The sequence below is a fragment of the Thermobia domestica genome, chromosome 13 (genome assembly GCF_964235325.1).
Source record: "Thermobia domestica chromosome 13, izTheDome1.hap1.1, whole genome shotgun sequence".
NCBI lineage: Eukaryota > Metazoa > Arthropoda > Insecta > Zygentoma > Lepismatidae > Thermobia > Thermobia domestica.
This window is the reverse complement of record NC_137466.1, coordinates 27,211,790-27,231,878: the sequence shown is the minus strand read 5'-3', so window position 1 is coordinate 27,231,878 and position 20,089 is coordinate 27,211,790. Positions and strand designations below refer to the sequence as shown.

Genomic DNA, 20,089 nt, shown 5'->3' with positions numbered 1-20,089 from the left:
TCTAGCATCGTCATGCATTGTTCAAGCGAGCTATCCTTTTTTCCTTCTCACTAATTGCAATTACTAATTATTAGCGGCGGATTCAGGACGGACTCTTGGGAGAGTTTAGGGATAGGGGATGAAAGATTCTCAGTTTTATCTCTTATCAAGCTTTTAGAATACTTGTGACTATGCAGCTGATTTTGGGAGTCGAACGACCTTTCGCCCCCTGCCCCGGATCCGCCTATTCAATTTATACCAGCAAGTTTTTAATGTCAAACAAAACGCATATTATGTATACAAAAATCGGAGTTTTGTTACAAAATTCTCATGGACACACTTTATTTACAAGTTGGGCGATTTATGCTCTCCTTATTGGTCAATTTCAGCTCCATCAATAAAGACGATTGGGAATCCTCAGAAAAATTCAGGCGACATTCCACGAAAATCGAATGATTTTGTTTTATACGAAAGTTATTGTACGAGTAGAATATATATTTATACTTTTAAATTATTGTGTGTGTATATTGAGAGACTGTGACTGCTCATTTTTTATTTACCTCAACCCCAAGCATTGCAGATTGTGTGATCCTCAATAAACATATGCACCATCTTGTACAAAATTGGGATTGGGATAAAAGGGGGACTCTACCCAACATTCACCGCTCACTCGTGATAGTTTTTAATTCCAAGCAGTGAGGACTGTGGAAAAGCCTCAAAAATAAGAAAGTTCATATATCCTAGCAAAATCGAATAATATTTGCGAAAGTTACAACGAAACTTTTTTAAAAAATCAGGGGAAGGTGTATAATCCACCCCTCTGCTCTTCCATGATCTTAGGTCAGTCCACAGGGAATGAACAGGTAGTATCAAATAAAACGTTCGGCATATCGTTTTAAAATCCAATATCTTTTCTCAAATAAAAATTTCGTGGAACGTATGTTTTAAACTTGAGGGTAAGGAGTCACTCTTTCATTATTCAGTCATCCTCTTTTTTAAAAAATATAACACATTTTGTAGAAATCGAAACAGAATAGAATTTTTATATACCTTGTAAAATCGTTTCTATGTCAAATATTCAAATTTACAACAATGGGTTGATTTTTTTTAGCCCCCTTTGAGCCCGCTTATTCTTCGTGGATTGCAACATCAAATAATATGGTTATTTCTGCCTGTTGGAGGAAGGCTTATTTTAAGTTACGTTAAAATGGGGGAACGTTCTACGAAAGTCAACGTCGAACAGATGGACGGCCAGACACACAAATCCGAATCGAGTCGAATAGTAGAAGCCTTACTTCATGTAATAATGCTCTGATTGTTGAAATGAGCGATCCCTCTCCTGATTTTCACTAGCTTTAACTATATTAATATGTCCGTAAATTCCAACAAAACACCTACCATGTACTATAATTTTTTTCTTTTCTGTTTTCCTTAAATTCCACTGAAAATAATTATTTATAATCGGGGGCATATGAATCTGCAAGCATATTAGCCATAACTCGAAACAATTATTTGTGCAAGCACCAAAAGACAAATTAACGCACGTATTGAAAGCAGGAAAAGTAATGGAAAAGAATTTTATAAAGTGCACCGTATTCTTTGTCTCACAGATGTTTTCATTATACTTAAGGCATCCCATAAATGTAGAGTAAATTGATTTCAATGGTTCACCTTTCAAAGGAGGCAATATAACCCCTAACTTACAAATATGTGCTTAATTTTTCAATATATACCGATATAAATTAAATTCGTAAAACATTTCTCTCACGTCTATTATCTCCACTGTTAGTTCGAATTAACAGAAATACATATTTTTAATTTCCCATTTAAATTTTGTTTTTATAGAAATGTTGTATTAGTAATACTACAATAAATGCTAGAGCAAGATATCCGAATTTTATAAAATCGATAACTGAGTTAATTATTTTATTACCAAAATAAATTAATCTTTTCTTTCATTACACATTCTTCTCCGCGTTACCTGACTCACAAAACGCAAAAACCGCACAACATCGGAAAAAATACCAATCAACTTATCTACTCACCACAACTCAAGTTATTATCTAAATTTCTCTAACGGGAGAATGTCACTCTCTGTTGAATAGAGATTATGTTTGAATTGTTCAGAATGCAACTTGCTATGTAGTTTTACTTACTTTAGAATGTTGCGAAACTGCATAGTGTGTCAAAGTGGAATAAATTTTGTAAAAGTTATTGTGAAATTTATTTATTTTTTTTAAAAAAAATCAGGTGAAGGAGGGTTAAATACAACCTTTATTCTTCACTGGTCTTCCTTAAACACTATTCAGAAGTGATCATACTGTAGCTCAAAGAAAATATATAGCTATGTCGTATTGTTTCAGAACCAAAGATTATTTTTACGAAAAATGTCGTGACAAGTATTTTTTAATTAGGGGGAGCGGAGTAATCTGCATCACATAAGGGAACTAAATTCACAGCTCATTCTTAACTGATTTTAATCCCAAGCAGAATGGATTACATAAAAGACTCAAACAAAATATACATAATATGGTATGGAAACTGAATTAAGTTTTATATAAGTTATCATGGAACACTAAAAATTCGAGGGAGGGGCTTATATTATTCTTTACTGATTTCTGCTCCATGTACAATGAACAAGTGGGAAGCCTTAAAGAAAGTGTACCACATACTACACTAAAATCGAAGAGTTGAAACAGAAATAATCAAGGATTATATTTCTTTTTAATTGTGGGGGTCCATATTATTACACAAGAGGGAGTCAATTCACTACTCATTCTTGACTAATTTCAACCCCAAGCACGGGGATTACAGGAAAAAGTCAAAGAAAATGCATATTATATTGTATAAAAACCGAATGTATTTTAGAAAATTTATCGTTGAACTGTAAAAGAAGACCAGCTGACGGTAAATTCAATACTTTATTTTTTGCTGATTTTAACTCTCTGCAGAGAGGATGGTTGGGAAGCCTTAAAAAGAATTTATGACATAATTATTACTGCTAAGTCGAACATTTTAACTAAAATTTTCGTCGAATGCATTTGGAAGGGAGGGGGTTAATTCATACTTTCATTTTGGACGTATTTTAACGTATGAGTCGGTCAAAGGGCCAAAGTGATGTTGGTTGTGTTATTTATTTATTTTTGATTGGAAGCTTATTTCTACATGAATTTGTATCGGGTGGTAAACAAACGGTTGTACAGTCAGCGACAAAAGTTATTTTTGTTTCATGAAATTAGTTTCATAAATAACTTCAGAATGGAATGACAATTTGAGTACAGTTTTCAGTAAATTTTAAAAAATGTGATTTTCTGTATGTTCCAACCATACCACTGTCATTCCTAAAATAAATTTTACGAAACGGAAAGAACTCTTGTCGCTAACTGTACTTGGACAATTTAGCGTGATTGAGGGAAAATGCTTGAATGGGGGAAAACCAATTTGAATGGTGCGACTGACGGTCGTAACGAAACGAAGCAAGTTGCAGCTTTTTGTATACACCTGCCGTTAGGTGCGCTCAGTAGCTGTAGCTAGCTCCCTCTAACGGTTGGCGCGCTCTGTTTGAATACCTCCTATTTAGTATTTTTTTATTTATTTATTTTTTCATGATCAAAGAAGCAAACGTATATATTCCAACTTTGAATCCATTTCCCGTGTTACCTCATGAAGGAACAAGTTTTAAAATACTTCCACTGGTTTCAGTATCCTTAAATTAATATAAAAAGTTCAACTAACAACGTGTGAAAAAATGAGCACTTCTATCAGAGTGGCAGAAGCAGTAGTTCAAACATCCCGAATATATATACAATTAGAAATTTACCCCAGCATGGGCAAATTCTATTAGTAGCATCGTCAGGGTTCTTTGTCAAATAAAAACATAAAATAGTCAATATTGTAATCATCTTATTTTCAAGTCTAGGAAAACTACAAATGAGAAAAGAAACATCAAGACAAAAATATTTATACTAAAAACCTACGGTATTGTAAAGAATCAAAGGCTTCGATTAGGATAGATCTCTCAGGGCTCCAGACAAGCAAAGAGAAGAATTGACCAGCCGAAACTACTATTTAATGCCGATGGAGATATTACATGGTGTTTTATATCTTCTTTTGGACAGCGGTGGCGTTAATGTTTCTCTTCCGTCACATGACGTGATGATGATTCCTGTGGTCTGGTTCTTGAAGTAATAGTAGAAGGCCATGTGATTTTGTTTATAGATAAGAAGCACGTGTTAGGGTTTACAAATATAGATCACGTGTAAAACATTACAATATGTAACTACAATGAAGGTAATTCACGTCTAATACGTACTGAAGGAGAATACAAAGTTACACTAGAAGGTGAATGGAAATAACTACAGGATGATATAAAATGGCATGGATTTCATTTGAATTTTCAATTACATCTTTCAACGCCTTACCAACTTATGTGTAACCAAAGTAAAATATGTATGCAATCAATGCATTATACTACTGAATGAGGGGAAAACCAATGCTTTCTTGTGAAAGTAAAGTAGTGACCCGTTGACCCTGGACAGATCTGGGGTTACCCGAAAACGATGAAACATTTTTATACATGTAAAGATAATGTATGAAGCTGCTAATATATATATAATAAAAATGAAAGTGACTATCTGACTTAACCCGACCGATCTCGATCAAATTTTCAACATAGAGAGTTCCAGGTCTAGGGTGGTTTTTATCATTTCACTTTAACAGAGCAACTTGGAGAAGAAGAAGGAAAGATATATATATATATATATGACCGATATTAGTATCGAATCCATAGTTTCCAGGGTCGCTGAGATGAACAGTGACAGATCCGATGCCGTTTAAGTCCAATTTTAGCTCCGCCACTTGAGGGAGGGGAAAATGAATAAAAATGATTGAAAATCATCAATATTAGTGTCGAATTCATAGTTTTCGAGGTCGCTGAGATGAACAGTGACACTTCCGATGCCGTTGAAATCCAAATTCAGACCCCATTAGTACCCCAAGGAAGGAAGTGACATGTAAAAATAATTTAAAATGACCAATATTAGTGTCCAATTCACAGTGTTTGGTCCCTAAGTTGATTACTGACAGTTTTGGAGCGCTTTATGTCCAAAGTTAAACGTATGCTCCCCGTGCGAAGAATGGACATTCTTCTGGTGTAATTCTAAAAAACGTAATTCTCTTCTTCCCGGTGGGGGATCATTAAAATTTGAACGCATTACGGTTGTTCCGATTCCAACTTAGGTTATCGTCTTATTTAGCCCTGATGCCGAAAGGGACTCTAAATCTCAATCCAACAGTCAATTCTCTTATCTTTATCCCGGTAACTGCACATAGTGGCACGTAGTTTGCCATGGTGTTGTTTGCCACAACTCTTGGGTTTTACCGCGATATTGTTTTTTTGTTTGTGTGTGTGTGTGTGTGGTTTTATCAGATCTCATTATCATGAAGATTGACACTATCTCACGTAACAAATAAAATTAAATTAAATCTTTCATTTAACGTCCTATGATTATGCCCATTAAGCTAAGGGAAAGAGATTATTAAGGGAAGAAAATGATATGGAAGAATTGTTGCAATGAAGATTTGGGAAGAAACGAGAGAACCCACGGACACAATGTTGTCGACCACATAATTACTTGGCCGAAGTTCGAACCAGGAACCCTACGCACTAGAGGTAATCCCCACCGCGCCCCTTTCTTCATTTTTTAAATGAACCAATACCGATCGATTTCTTATCCCTGTGCTTTATCGTGACTATGAGAATAGCACACACGTGTTAGGCGCAGGGTATTTGGGCTCGATTCCCGGCTTGAGCTTTTATTCGGTTCCCATGTTAAGCTATGGATCCACATCTCATATATAGTGTCGCTGCTAAAAGTGGCGCTAAACGCAAGTCAAAATAGAAATATCTTATCCCATAATTCAATACCCTTATCAGAGCGCAAAATTTCTGGTTGCCAGGTCGCCATTGGAGACTAGAAATTTAGAGCTGGTGACCAGTTTTCAGTAGGAATGATTCAAGAATGCGAAAATATACATAACAGAACGGTTGCAATCGGTATCATGAGAGGTAGTTCTGCGCCTTCATATATTTGACATTTTGGGCAGGTTTTCTAAAGAAAAAAATTCTTGAATTTGGTGTGGAAGAAATAAAACCGCTTTTTAAGTACTTGCAACTAGATTTATACAGTGAAAATGGACCTTGTCTTAGCAGAGTAGGCTGAATATAAACTTTCGTTTCCTTCATTGACGTTGAATCAGCCACTGAAAAAATTTATAGTGAAAACATCATTACGAGATTCCCAAATTTGATTCCAATTGTCACATTTTGTGCAGTTTTATTTGTGAGTACTGCCTCATGTGAGAGAGGCTTTAACAGTCTCAACGGAGTTAAGACTGCTACGGAAATTCACTGAAGACTGACACACTGGATGATTTGCTGTCAATTTTCATCAATGGCCCTTCACTTAAGGACTTTGATCAGCTGGTACTTCAGTGCAGAGAGAGAACATTAAAGAAACGTGAGCATTATATTTTTAACACGTATATGAATTGTCCGATTCAAAATTTATTATCCTGAATTTAATTGTCTGGTTTTGAAATTTTATGCCCTGATGTAATATCTTCCTTTGTCAAATCAAAGGTCGTGGAGGAGGAGGGAACCTCTCATAATTTCCACATGAGAGATACTGGCGACCATAATTTTTTGGATTGGCGAGTGTGTCTGACTTCAAAACTTTGCGCCCTGCCCTTATGCTTTCTGAAAAACTTTCGATACAGTACTTCTTATTGAACACCGTTTCAATTAAGGATGGACAATTCCAGAATTTTTAATTTCTGGAATCCGGAAAGTAAAATCGGAAAAATTCCAGAATTCGGAAAATTCTGGATTTTGGAAGAAATCCGGAATTCGGAAAAATTCCCATTCCGGAAAATAATTTTTTTGGAATTCGGAAAACTTTTGCAGTCCCTAGTTTCAATAAACGTGTACGATCAGCGAACGGAGTATTTAGCAAAAGGGGTCCAGAAGCACGTAAAAAACACAAAATTTACGGAAGAAATGGATGATGCAAGTACGTAACGTAACATAACGTAACCACATCTAACCTAACCTAACCTAAATTAATCTAAGCTAACATGAACTAATCTAAACTAACCTAATATTAGTGGAAATAAGCGAAATTCTATCATTTGTTTAAAAAATTATACTGGACCCCTATACTAACATAATATAACATATACTAACCTAAACTTACCTACACGCAAAAAAAAAAAAAAAAAAAGAAAGGTACTAGTAAACAAGGAAAAGGTGAACAGTAACCAAGTCAGTTTGTCAATATATGGACAACAAAGTCGTGTGTCCCAGCAACCAAGCGAAATAGGTTAACGAGAGACGGTGATCTTAACGTTGTGTTACAGGTTAATATTGCTAGGTTACAGTGTAATAACTCACAGGGGTACGCTAACCGATCGCGTAGTTATCACTACCAATCGTAGCCTATAACGGGTAACCTAGTTAGGATTTGAGAACAACCGACTGCTCGGTTAACGAAACAGAGTGCATCAACTTTCTAACCGCGTATTTTGAATAACATATCTTTAATTAGTTAGAATAATTTGTATTCTTCATTCAATCACATCTTTGATGATATGATAACATCAAAAAATGCAGTATTAAAATAGGTAAGAACTGCCTAAACTTATTATTCGGTTGTACTTATGTGATACCTTTTTAAGCCACCCATATCAGAAGTATGTAAAAACTAACAGTAAAAATTTGTTTGGGTGTTACTTTTTCCTACAAGCAAAGCTGCAAAAGGTTTTTGGTATTTGACTGTAAAGGAACGTACAACGTATTAAGTTTCCTCTAAATATCACGAAATTGTTGTTACGAGTATATGAATTATTTGATGGCAGTTGCATGGTTAGTAGTGCTACCATTTAGTTTGATTATTTGTACTAGAAAGATGTATCTCAAAATGATTTTCATTTAAATGTCAGAAAATGCATAAACTTCCGTAAATAAACTTTCCTTCACATTTCTCTATTAATTCATGTAGAATACATATTTTAATAACTGTTTTCCTATTCCTTTGGATGTATTCACAATTGGTAAAACTTTTCGTTCTTAAAATTGCAAATGGCGACGTTGCTGTGTATGCTTCTAGTAATGCAGTGTTACTAGTAAACAAGTTCTGGGTGGTTAAATTTACCTTGTGTGAAAATCAGGTGATAACAACAGAGTGTTTTAAATTAAATTAATCTTTTTGAATTGGTTGTGATCTTCTAAGCTACTTTATAGGTTAATAACAACCAAACACTGGATTATTTCTACGAATTTTCCAGTAATATTTTTCGATTGATTACCGGTGACCTCGTAAAATTAACCTTTTTGTCTCAAAAGGATTGTTGCAAATTATTAACTCGTTCTAGCAGTCAAATTAACCATCACTAGGTTAATGTCCATTAACCTTCACTAGGTTACCGGTTATTTTTCTCAGTGTAACTAATGTAACCTAAACTTACCTAACTAACCTCTAACCTAATATGAACAGAAATTACCAAAAATGTTTAAAAGAAACAGCTGGACCCCTTCTGCTAAACATAGGCCCAGTGAATTTCTTTCAAATGAAGTTTGGGATCTCCCATTACTTGACCCTTGTTCATATGAGAAAAATTGTGCTTTTCTATTTTGTAACAAAGTGGACTAAAAGAACATTTCTGTAATAATAGGTATAATACCTTATCCATGGTGCTACAGTCCTTGTAGGACTTGGACATCCTTTAGGTAGATTTCCATTCTTCTCTGTTCTTTGCTTTACTTCTCCATGCCGTTATTCCCATCTTTTTTAAGTCATTGAATACATCATCCAACCATCTGAGTCTCTGTCTCCCAATGATTCTCCTTCCTTCAAGAGCTCCCTTGCAGATTTGTTTCACTCCTCTATGGTCTTCCTTACGTTCTAGATGTCCCAACCATCTTAAATTATCATTCTTTATTTCCGTTACTATATCACGATTATTATATTGTAGTTCTAACAATAGGTATAATAATGCTCTGCTTTAATAAGATTTGTTTCATCCATGTGAGCAAAAATTATCTTGGCAAGTAGATTTTATCATATAAAATACATACTTCATTCTTCCTGTCGTTTCCTATGCTTGGAATATTAAACATTATTTATCTTTCCCTCTCCTTTCCTCATCGGTCTTACATAATTATTTTATGAAAAGTAATTTTGCATTTTTCCCTCCCAAATCTTGACCATCGAGACATAGATGGGATAAAGCGTTAATATAAATCATACAAGTATGCTAAACATTCACCATAGTAGTTTGCTATCATGACTTTCATTTATCACTTCATGAGTATATGTTCAAGATTCAGCATTCTCCAAAGAATCATAACTAGAGACCGTTATTAGGCAAAATGCATATTCTTTAATATTAAAGATATGATGAAAAATAACGTTTCAAAGTTTATATGGGGGGTTATAGTTTCCATTTAAGTCAATTATATTTTCGCCTATTTCTCACATTCTTCCCAAATAATTGTTTTAGTGCCTAATGTTGCCTCTTCTATGCATTTTCTTTAAAATAAAACTTTATTGGGAAAAACGTGTAATTTAGTATTTCAAGAAATGATTTGGCCTCTTCCGAGAAATATAAGTGTTCTTTGTAGTGGTAAGATGTAAAACTTTGGACTGTTGTATGTGCTGATAAAGTGTATAAAATTTGGGCTGTTATGTGCCTAGGTATAGTGATGTAGAATGTACTAACCAAATGTACATGGAATACATGTCAAGCTTCGTTTTTATATATAGAGCAAAATAAAATATTAACAAACAGGTATGTTTTTATACTCTTTGAACATTATCTATGACTGGAATTAATTTTTAATTGCATTGAGTATTTATCTTCATTACTTAGAGTTACATCTTAGTGAATATTTTACTGCCTACTTTTAAATTTTAAGTACCTATTTGCCTGACTATTTTCCAGGCTTTTAATGTCTAAGCATCCGGTCTCTAATCATAACCAAATTACATATTAGCTCATACGCAAATGCTACCGAATTAGTCATTTACACTTTGACATATACGCAAATGTCATTAATATTAACATGTACGCAAATATCACCGTACCCATATTATGTGAAATTGCATTTTGTTATTACTCAGAGTCACTTGTGCGCATCAAACAACTACATTTAATCCAAGGCTCTACAACTTCTGCTGTTAACATACCAGATCGATGACAAAATATCTTGAGGGTATTTATTTATTGACAACGCTCGAAGCAATTTCTGTCTAAAGAAAAAGAAATTATGCAGAATGAAGCATCAGCCATGGTCAGACATTTTCCTTCGGTCACCATTGTGTATACACGACTGCAAAAGTGCATTACTAAATACAATTCTCCCTGCCCTGCAATAGTAGGCAACCCAAAAAGCAGAGTAGTTGGAATTGTTGAGAATTAGAAAGGCTAGGACGAAACCTCAATTTTTTAACAAATATAACAGTGTGGCAAACTGCAAATAAGAGAATAAAATTAATTGTTAAGATTGACGATTTTATTATCGTGAGGACAATGGATAACATAAGAAGTTATAAAATGATCTTACTTAAGCAGTTCAAACAAGATGAACGCTAAGAAATAAATATAAGAGGAAAGAAGTTTCTCTACTTTTTCCAAAAAAAATCTCGTAAAAAATAAAAAAGGTTACATAATGTAAAGGCTTAATATAAAACCCTAACACCACAAAAACAAACATCCACACTAAACAGAAAGAGAGAAAACACAAAATAAGGGAAGTAGGGTATGAATGTATGTTTTAGGACACTTTTCCCCCTTCCACCCCCCTATCTGTCAAAAAAATATGAAGCCACCACTGACTATTGTACTTTAACAGAGAGGGATAACCCAAAGTAGATTGAGTAATTGCACTGCATATAGGCTTTTATGACATTTAAAATCAAACAAAAATGAGCTAACTATTTTGGATATTTTATATTTAATAAATCATGAAAAAGTGTGTAATTTGTGGAGAATTAAACAATTCCAGGAGTTCGCTAGAAATGGAAACAAGAGGTCTGATAACTGTAAAAGATGTTATAGAGCAGAGAATCTCAATAAAGAAATTGAACATGGTTTAAAATATTCTGGACCGCTGCTAGATTATTTACTCTCATCGAAAGAACGAGTGGTTGAAATACATAATAAAATGCTAGAGCATGACTTTATAAAAATAATGTATCTTTTCTTTGAGGATATAGACATACGATTTAAGATTTTAAGACCAGCTACATTATCAGAATGTAAGTTTTTAGATCCAACATATAACCCCGTAGGTTTTACGTTACTAGCACCACAAGTTATTTTATTTAAAGATATAATACGTATTGGTTTCCCACCATATTTTACAAGAAGGAACGAAACTACATCTTGTTATGACTTAACTAATGAAAGAAATATTAATAATAAATGTGTTGTATGTGGAATTCCTGCATATTATAATGAGAACTTTTGTTCCATACCCCATATAAAACTACATGATTGTATACAAAAAAGATTGTCAGAATTTAAAGAAAAGGGGTATAATATCACTAACTACAAATCACCACTAAATAACTAATGTAATTACTAAGCATTTTCTTTGAATAATTTTTGCTTTAACATTAGTTGACTAGCGCAATTTGGACCTTTTTTTCTGACCAGCGCAGAAGGATCCAGCTAATTATACAAAGTTACACGGCCAAAGTATTCCCATAACTACAATGTTAAAGTGAGATCGCATAGGCTTTTATGACAATTAAAATCATAAAAAACTTATATCTAAAACTTATAACTTATAGTGCTGTCTTTAATTTAACAGATACTTTTTGTTTGATTAAAATCGATTCACAAATGCCCGAGTAATAAGAAGATGAACTTTAGACTGTATATGAGTATTGAATAAATGCACAGCCAAACAATATATATATATTTTCATTCATCTAACTCACTAATACATGCACACAGACACACAGAATCCAGTTTGCTTGGTGAGAATAAAAGAATAAGTTGAACTAAAGCCAAGGTTATCTACTTCCATTGTATATGAGAATGATTCCACATGCATGTTGCGTACGTGACTTCCATATGAACATAGCTGTAGTAGAAGTCACAAGTTGCATCCCCTCACGCAGTCATACATGTATTTCTTTTCTTTCTTTTTAGTAGTCAAGCAGTATATGGAAGTGTAATAATAACAATACCAATTCTGTCACGTTATATTGTCACGTTATGCACTTACAATTTTCTCTCTCTTCACAATCGAAAAAGTTTTAAAATTCTTAGTTGTAACGTGATGATTTTTGCCTTCACGTGACAAATAGGGTTGGAAACTAACATTTTTAACATGTTTTTCCAGAATTGTTAAAATTATGAATAAAGCTCTGAAACTATTACAAATGAACTAGTACTAAATAAGGAAACTATGATATTTTTTTGAAGCGATAATGAACCCCTGTTTTAATGGATACTCGAGGATGTTATTTTTTAAATCGTTATAACTTTGTTGTTTATTAACCGATTTTCAAAATTCAAACGACAATCAATAAAGCAATAAATTTGCCATCTTAGGAATGTATTGCGGGTTGCATAACTATAAGGATACTATTTCTAAGTTGTTATATCTCCGCTGTTTATTAACTGATTTTCAAAATTCAAACGGCAATCAATAGAGAAATCGATTTACTATCTATCGAATGTCTTGCAGATTGCATACCTCTAAGGATATAATTATAAATGACTCGAATAAATCCCTTATTTATACATGTATCTTTAAAATTCAAATGGTATTGCGTTCTGTATATCCAAAGGTCTTAGTTTTTATAGTCTTGATACTATAAAAACATACACTTAAAACACACTTAAAATTACAAGTTTAATTTTTGTTATTTTTTGGATTCATTTCTAAAGTAAAACTGATGTATTTTATAACCAATATCTAAATCTTTCAAACCCTCATACATAACAAACAGCTTATATTTTTTCATGTCTTTCAACTCCTGGTCTGTTTCATCATTATATCTTTGTGGTAATAACGTCTTATATTTCTCATCTAAATGTACTAAAACTCTTTGACCATAACGCTGTGTTTGAATCAATTTCCATAATGTTATCTCGTACGCTTTACCTTTTTCTAACTCATCTATGCGAAGGAATCTCAATGCTTTAATGTCATTTTTATTCAAATAAGTAGCCATAGCTTATATATTGTAAGGAAAATGTTCGTTTTATGATAAAATTCATAAAACCACTTCCCATTTAAAATTCATAAAACCACTTCTCATTGAAAATTACATACAGAACTCAACAGTTGGATAATTATCTTTTAGACCAGTGTATTTGATTTTTATTCCATCTTTAACGATCTCATCAATTATTTTATCTGTTAAGTGTTTTGTAAATCTAGGTGGAAGAAAGACCTTAAACTCCTCACGCTCAACTAAAATGCTCTTTCCAAACTTAGTTTTAATCTTTTCCATTTTCACAATCTTATATTCTGTATGTAATTCTAATTCTCTTAATCCAATAACTTGTTTTTGCTCAAGACTTCCAAGTTTATTTAAAAGCTCAATATGACTCGACATCGTATTTATTATATAGAAAATCAATGAACACTCTTCAATTTTTATCTTCACCAAAAATATTTAATCATTTTTATCAATTTCGTTTATGGAAAATTCCCATAAATAACACAAAAATATATTTAACTATCTAAAACTCTTCTACTACTTTCTCATTCTTAGGATCATATGTAAAGTTCTTTTGTCCAATTAAAATCGCATAACATATAGTATTAGCAGCCACAGCTTCTGCAAAGTCTACTACAATCTTTATGTTTGTTCTCTCATTTACCGATACATTCTTCCTCTTACTACAATTAATCACATACATTGGTCTATTATCTATAAACTCTTTAGGATCATAGTACATTTCAGTATTGCCACACGTTATTCTCTTAAATGCAGTATAATCCTCATACATCTTAAAATAATCCCTGTTAGCAATATCTAAGTTTCTTGATTCTTTTGGAAATACCTCATTCCTTCCATTCTTAAGATAGATATTCTTTACCTCACAATGATCAAACTTACTTGCATCTGCTGTTTGTTTGCCACTTCTATCAGTTTGGAACATTACAACTACGAAATCAGGCATATCAAATTGTCTAGAATTAAATTGAGTAGTAACATCAAACTCCAAGAAAGAACCTACAACAGTCTTCTGAACACATTGATAAGTATGGAATGAAACCATGATTTTAGATTCTTTAAGAATATTCAACTTTAACTTGTTTTCATAATTAGATTCGTATTCAACAATAGGCATTCTTATCTCCATACTTTTTATTGTTATTTTTCCATCATGAGGAGCTGCTGCACCTGCTCCTGATCCAGTCCATTTGTACAAGACATCGTTATTGTTGTTAGCTTTTGTAAATGTTATTCTCAATCCACCTTTCCACATAACCTCTTTATAATCACTTAAAAAGCCTGGAATTAATCTTAATGGGTACAAAACACTAAAGTCCTTTCTTAGACCAAGTTTATCATCTGTTTCAAATCCTGCTTGTTTTAGATATTCAACTTCTAGTTTGGAAATCTTTAATGTTCCAATAGCTGTAGACGTTATTCCAGGTAGTTCAATCTTATCTATAACAACTACATGCTTTCCAATCTCAATTTAAGAAAAAAGAATGGTAAGAAGTTATCTACAAGTTTTATAGTATCATTTGCACCAAATGTTCCTCCAACTGATGCACCAACAACTTCAAAAGTCATATGACAATCTGCTTTGTGTGGATGTATGAACCCATCCCCCACATCGAAATCAAACTCAATATCTTTGTTAGCTTCATTCAAATTTTAAATGTTCTTGTGTTAGCTTTAAAGCTCTGTAACTCGTAACTCTCAACACTATCCATTTATTATAAAGAAAATCTTGAAACAACGCTTTTATGGGATATACCCAAAAAAGAATCATACATAATAACAATTAAAAACTTATAATCCCCATCTTAACTTAACCTTAGCATCCATAGCAGTACCAACTCCAAAAGCAGCTAATCGTTCACCAATTGACGCATCACTACTAAATGCTCTTTTCCACGCTTTAGTTTCTAGTTCCTTATCTGCAATATGTCTTGACTCTGTATCTTTATTGTCTCTGTAGTATATATCGTGTTATTTACAAGCCTCATCTAATGAGTTAATACCTCTATCACCTCTTTCTAATCTTTCTTGTAGCCTAGTTCCCGGACCACAGTACGAAAATCCTGGAATATGTAATTCAAATGGAAGTTTATTAATCAAATCATTTACTAATCCTTTTCCAAGCTTCTCATCATTCCAGAATCGTGGTGGTAATGTATTTAAGATCTTAATCAAATAACCTATACCTTTTGGATCATTAGGAATAAATTGTGAAAGCTTATTATTAATCATACTCACTATACCTACTTTCTCATTATAAAAGTTATTATTACCAGCCTTTTTTTCTCCATCTGTAACTATTAACCGATCAATTAACTTTCTCACATCATCCATCCATATATATTCTTTAGGTATCTCTGTATATTGTTTAATTCCTTCACCAGTCCTTTTAGGAGTTGGAGGTAAAGATGGTTTAATATAATTATCCCAAATAGGTTTGATAATATTAATGTACTTAGAACCTCTATTAGATGCTACTTTTTTATCTCGATTATATTTTGGGAAGGCAGCATCTGATTCTATTATTATTTCCTTGTACTGTTCAAAATCGTCATAATCATAACCTTCAATGGTTTTATTAGTATTCATCGTTAACAATTCCCATAGACCTTCTGTTCCTTTATAAGTTTTACCATTAATTATCAAATCATCACCACTCACTTTAACTTCAGAATTTCCTATCTTATTTATTATTTTTCCATCTTCTTCTACAGTTCTTATTCCAAATACCTTATTATTTCTTTTACTATAATATTTCGTTTCAATCTTACCAAATGAATGTGCTGTTGTTAAAGGCTCTACTCCTTCAACTTTGTTTTTAATTTGTTTTCTCATTTGTTTTATTTCTCCCGTAATAGGCGTATCACTACTACTTGGAGAACTATCATAAGTTATCTTTTTAGGTATTTCTAGTAGACTAGGATCTATTGAAGCCGACTTATGTACAACTCGAACAAGTTCAGTTATTAGATTTTTATTTTGTTCTGCTACTTCTTTGATCTCACTTCCAAGGTTTTAATAACATCAATTACAGGTTGTTCTTGCGTCTTAAATTTATCATATCAAATTTAATGCTCTTTCTTTCTTCCAAGATTTGAAGCCCTTTATCAAGAACTCCTTTAACTTGATATTCTTATTAATATCTTTCTCATCCATTTATTATATAGAAAACGAACAAACGTCAATAAACGTCAAAGAACATCAATAAACGTGAAAAAAGTCAAACGTTTATAAAGTGTTTTATCTTGTTCCTATACTTGCCATTGTTTACCTTCCTTGTCATATCAATTACTATAAAACCATAATCTTCTTGCTAACATTTTGAGCATAACTCTTTAAATTTATCATAAGACTTATCTCCTCCAACAAACTCATTATATACATGTTTAAGATTAGTATCATCTTGTCTGAATATGCATAGAAAGTTAACGTTATCTCTTATAAGCTGTTTAGGTACTTTTAAATATGTTTGTGCAAGATAGAAACAGTCTAAATGTCTATGCCTTCCTCTTGTAAAGTAATTTCAAACAGTATCTTGATTCTCTAAAATGTAATCATCAAACACAACTACAGAGTATTTTTCACATTCATCAATAGGTACAATAGGATCATTACCACTTAAGAACGTTGCTATTTGTTTCTTAAACTTTAGTTCTGCTTTTTCAAATCGATCTTTTAATTGCTCATACTTTGGCTGATTCATGCTTTTAGAATATATATAGAAGTAATTATTGTTTAACCAACCTGGCTGTAATAAAAAATTAAATTACAAAAAAGTTTTACCACACCCAGATGGACCCCCAATAAGACATCGAATATCATCAGGTATAAGCTCTCCATTTCTTTTCTTAACTGCTGTTTCTTTTATCATCTCTTTTACATCCCAATTAACAGTTTTCTTACTCATTTATTATAGAGAAAATCGTCTCTTTTATGATCTTATATCTTTAAGTTGTTCTCTGATCTTAAGCAACGTATCTTTTATATATTCGTTATCCATTTCACCATTTAATGTTATTATCATCTCTAACTGTTCTTTAAATGAGTTAATACAAGTGACAATGGTTTTATATTCATCTTTTCTTTTGCTTATGTTTAACTTAGAAGATAAACCTGTTATAATAGCACTTCCAGTTGCAAGAGACGTTGTTAATATTGAGTAAATTGTTACAGGTATAAAAATATTAATAAATCCAGTTGTTGCAGAAAGTATAACCGATAACGTAATCAAAGTGTAGTATGCATATTTAACAATTCGTAGTTTTCTCTTTTCTTCTTTAAACTGTATTCTAACTTTTGAATGATATCTTCTATTAACTTGATTACTTTCTGTCTTGGAATATCTCTAGGTAAATCAAACTCATTCATTTATTATATAATAAATGGCTAAGGTATTTAAGTTAACGAGTGATACTTCTGTTTTAAAGAAGAAAGTCCATTACGAATTAGACAACAGTAGCAACTATTTAAGTATAGGACTAGTTGGGTTTTACAGTACATATCTAACTCCAAACATAACAACAGAAAAAAACAGTTTCTCATATGGTGATAGACAAGTTTTTATACCAGAAGGGCAATATAATTTAAAATCACTTAATGAGTATTTAAAATCTCAATCCATCAACATAACATTATCAGAAGATCATTTAAGAAATAGAGTTAAAATAGAAACTAATAGTAATGATGTTACAATTGGGGGTATAGGTACTGTCCTCGGGTTTAATGTTCTTGAAGTTTTAGAAAAAACAAAACACATATTGGAAGTAAGTTGCCAAAGTTTCATCCGTTTGATACTATAAATGTTCACTGTAATATAGCAGATGGTATGTTTGTTAAAGATAAAGAATACACACATAGAGAAACAGGAGTTATAGCATCATTTAAAACAGATGCCGAGTTTAAACATAATATTATTTATGAGCCTACTTATCCATTATTTTTTCCTATATCTAAAGACAAGGTTGACAATTTCGAGATAAGGATAGCAGATGAGAATGATTCCTTAATTGAATTTGGTGGAGCAACTACAACTGTACTTTTACAAACTAAGATTTTCTCTTAAAAAATAGAAAGATGTGTTCTATTAAAGGTTGTATGTTTAGTGTTCCTTATAACGAACTAAAGGATTTAAATATCGATCATGTATTAACAAAGAAACAACTTTGTGATAAATCTAAGAAAATTAAAGAAAGTAAAGGAATGGATTTAACTTTAACTACTGCACAAATGAAAAAGATTAAGAAAGAGCATATGGGTGGTCTTATTTTTACAATTCCGGCCATTTTAGCAGCTTTAGGAACAGTTGGCTCATTAGCAGGTGGTGCAGCAGCGATTACTAAAACTGTACTTGATGCTAAGAAGAAGAAACAAGAACTAGAAGAACAAAAAAGGCACAATATGGCTATGGAAGAAAAATAAGGAGCAGGTAAACCAAACAAGTCAAAAACTAAAACCATTGACCAACTTCGATATAGAGAGGTTGGTTAAAGAATTAAAGATAAAACGATTTAGAGTTGTATTTATGAGTGATGAACTTCCACAAAAACCCTATATAAATGAGTGTGGTGTAGTTAACTTTGATTAATCAGAAAACATTGGCACTCATTGAATATGCTATTGGAAAGATAACAACATAAAGTACCTGTTCGATTCTTATGGTGGTGTTCCTCCTAAACAACTAGTACAATATCTTGGTACCAAAAACTTATTTTACAATGACGAACGAATACAAGACTTTAATTCAGTCATATGTGGTCATCTTTGTGTTAAGGTTTTAAATCTTCTAAATCAAGGGTATTCTTTTAGTGATGTTATGTATATGATTAAAAATGATTAAATATTATTAAGTTTAAGTACTTTTATGGCTTATATTCATAAAAGTTTTGTTTTAAGATAAATATGGAAGCTGTACACAATAGATTTTTAGATTATTTTGAGAAGCATGAGGTGAACTAGATGCACTAGTTAGATTTAATTTTTGTTGGAATTTTCGGGATGTTAGTAAGATAGACTTAAAAGATAAAAACAACGCATATACAGTTGCTCAGTTATGGAAAATGTTAATACCTAAATTTTTGTACACGGAAGAAGAGTTGGTGAAGTTATATCCAATAATTACCTTAAAGGATATGTTATCAAATTATAACACCGGACCATTAAAATGCAGTAATTGTGGTAGTAAGTCATTAACAAAAGGAAGGAGTAGCTACATTTGTGATTATTGTTCTGTAGAGAATGGTTTTGTTTACAGTACTAATGAAGGAATGAGAGCTGCTTGCGTAAGAAAACCATGGTATGATACTACAAAGAGATTTAAGTTACAGCTATCTCGTTTGCAAGCTTTACAGGATAGAATTATTCCTGAAGATGTGTTCAAGGTGTTAAATGATGAATTTAGGGATATATCAAAAGATTTAATATCAATAAAAGATGTTTTGGAAGTACTAAAGAAAAACAAATACACAAAATATTATGATGATGTTTATTTAATACACTATCACCTTACCGATCAAAAACCATTAAACTTACGACATATGGAAGAAACACTTATAAACGACTTCGAAAACTTATACGAGGTCTTTAGGGAGCTGTATCCGAAAAGAGTATTGTTTATTAACTTAAAATGTGTATTATACCATCTGTTGAAAAAGCACGATGTTCATGTTGATATTGATTTTAAACACTCATCTAAACAAATACAGATGTTAAAGAAATGTTTTGAAAAATTAGGATGGGCATTTTCTGTATAATAAATGAGTATGGATATATTTGGTAATGTTAAAGATAGAAAAGATAATGTTGATATTAGTGAAGAAAAATTTAAATTGTTGGAGAATTTAAATTTTGTTGTT

General features: G+C 32.2%; 1 long non-coding RNA gene across 1 annotated transcript in view; it reads right to left on the bottom strand.

The window, feature by feature from the left end:
• The window catches only part of LOC145669147 (uncharacterized), a 99,530-nt gene extending 90,551 nt beyond the window's left edge, over positions 1 to 8,979 (bottom strand). The window contains exon 1 of the long non-coding RNA XR_014128146.1: positions 8,719 to 8,979. This is a non-coding gene — a long non-coding RNA (uncharacterized LOC145669147). The remainder of the gene's footprint in view (positions 1 to 8,718) is intronic.
• Positions 8,980 to 20,089: the final 11,110 nt, after the last annotated feature.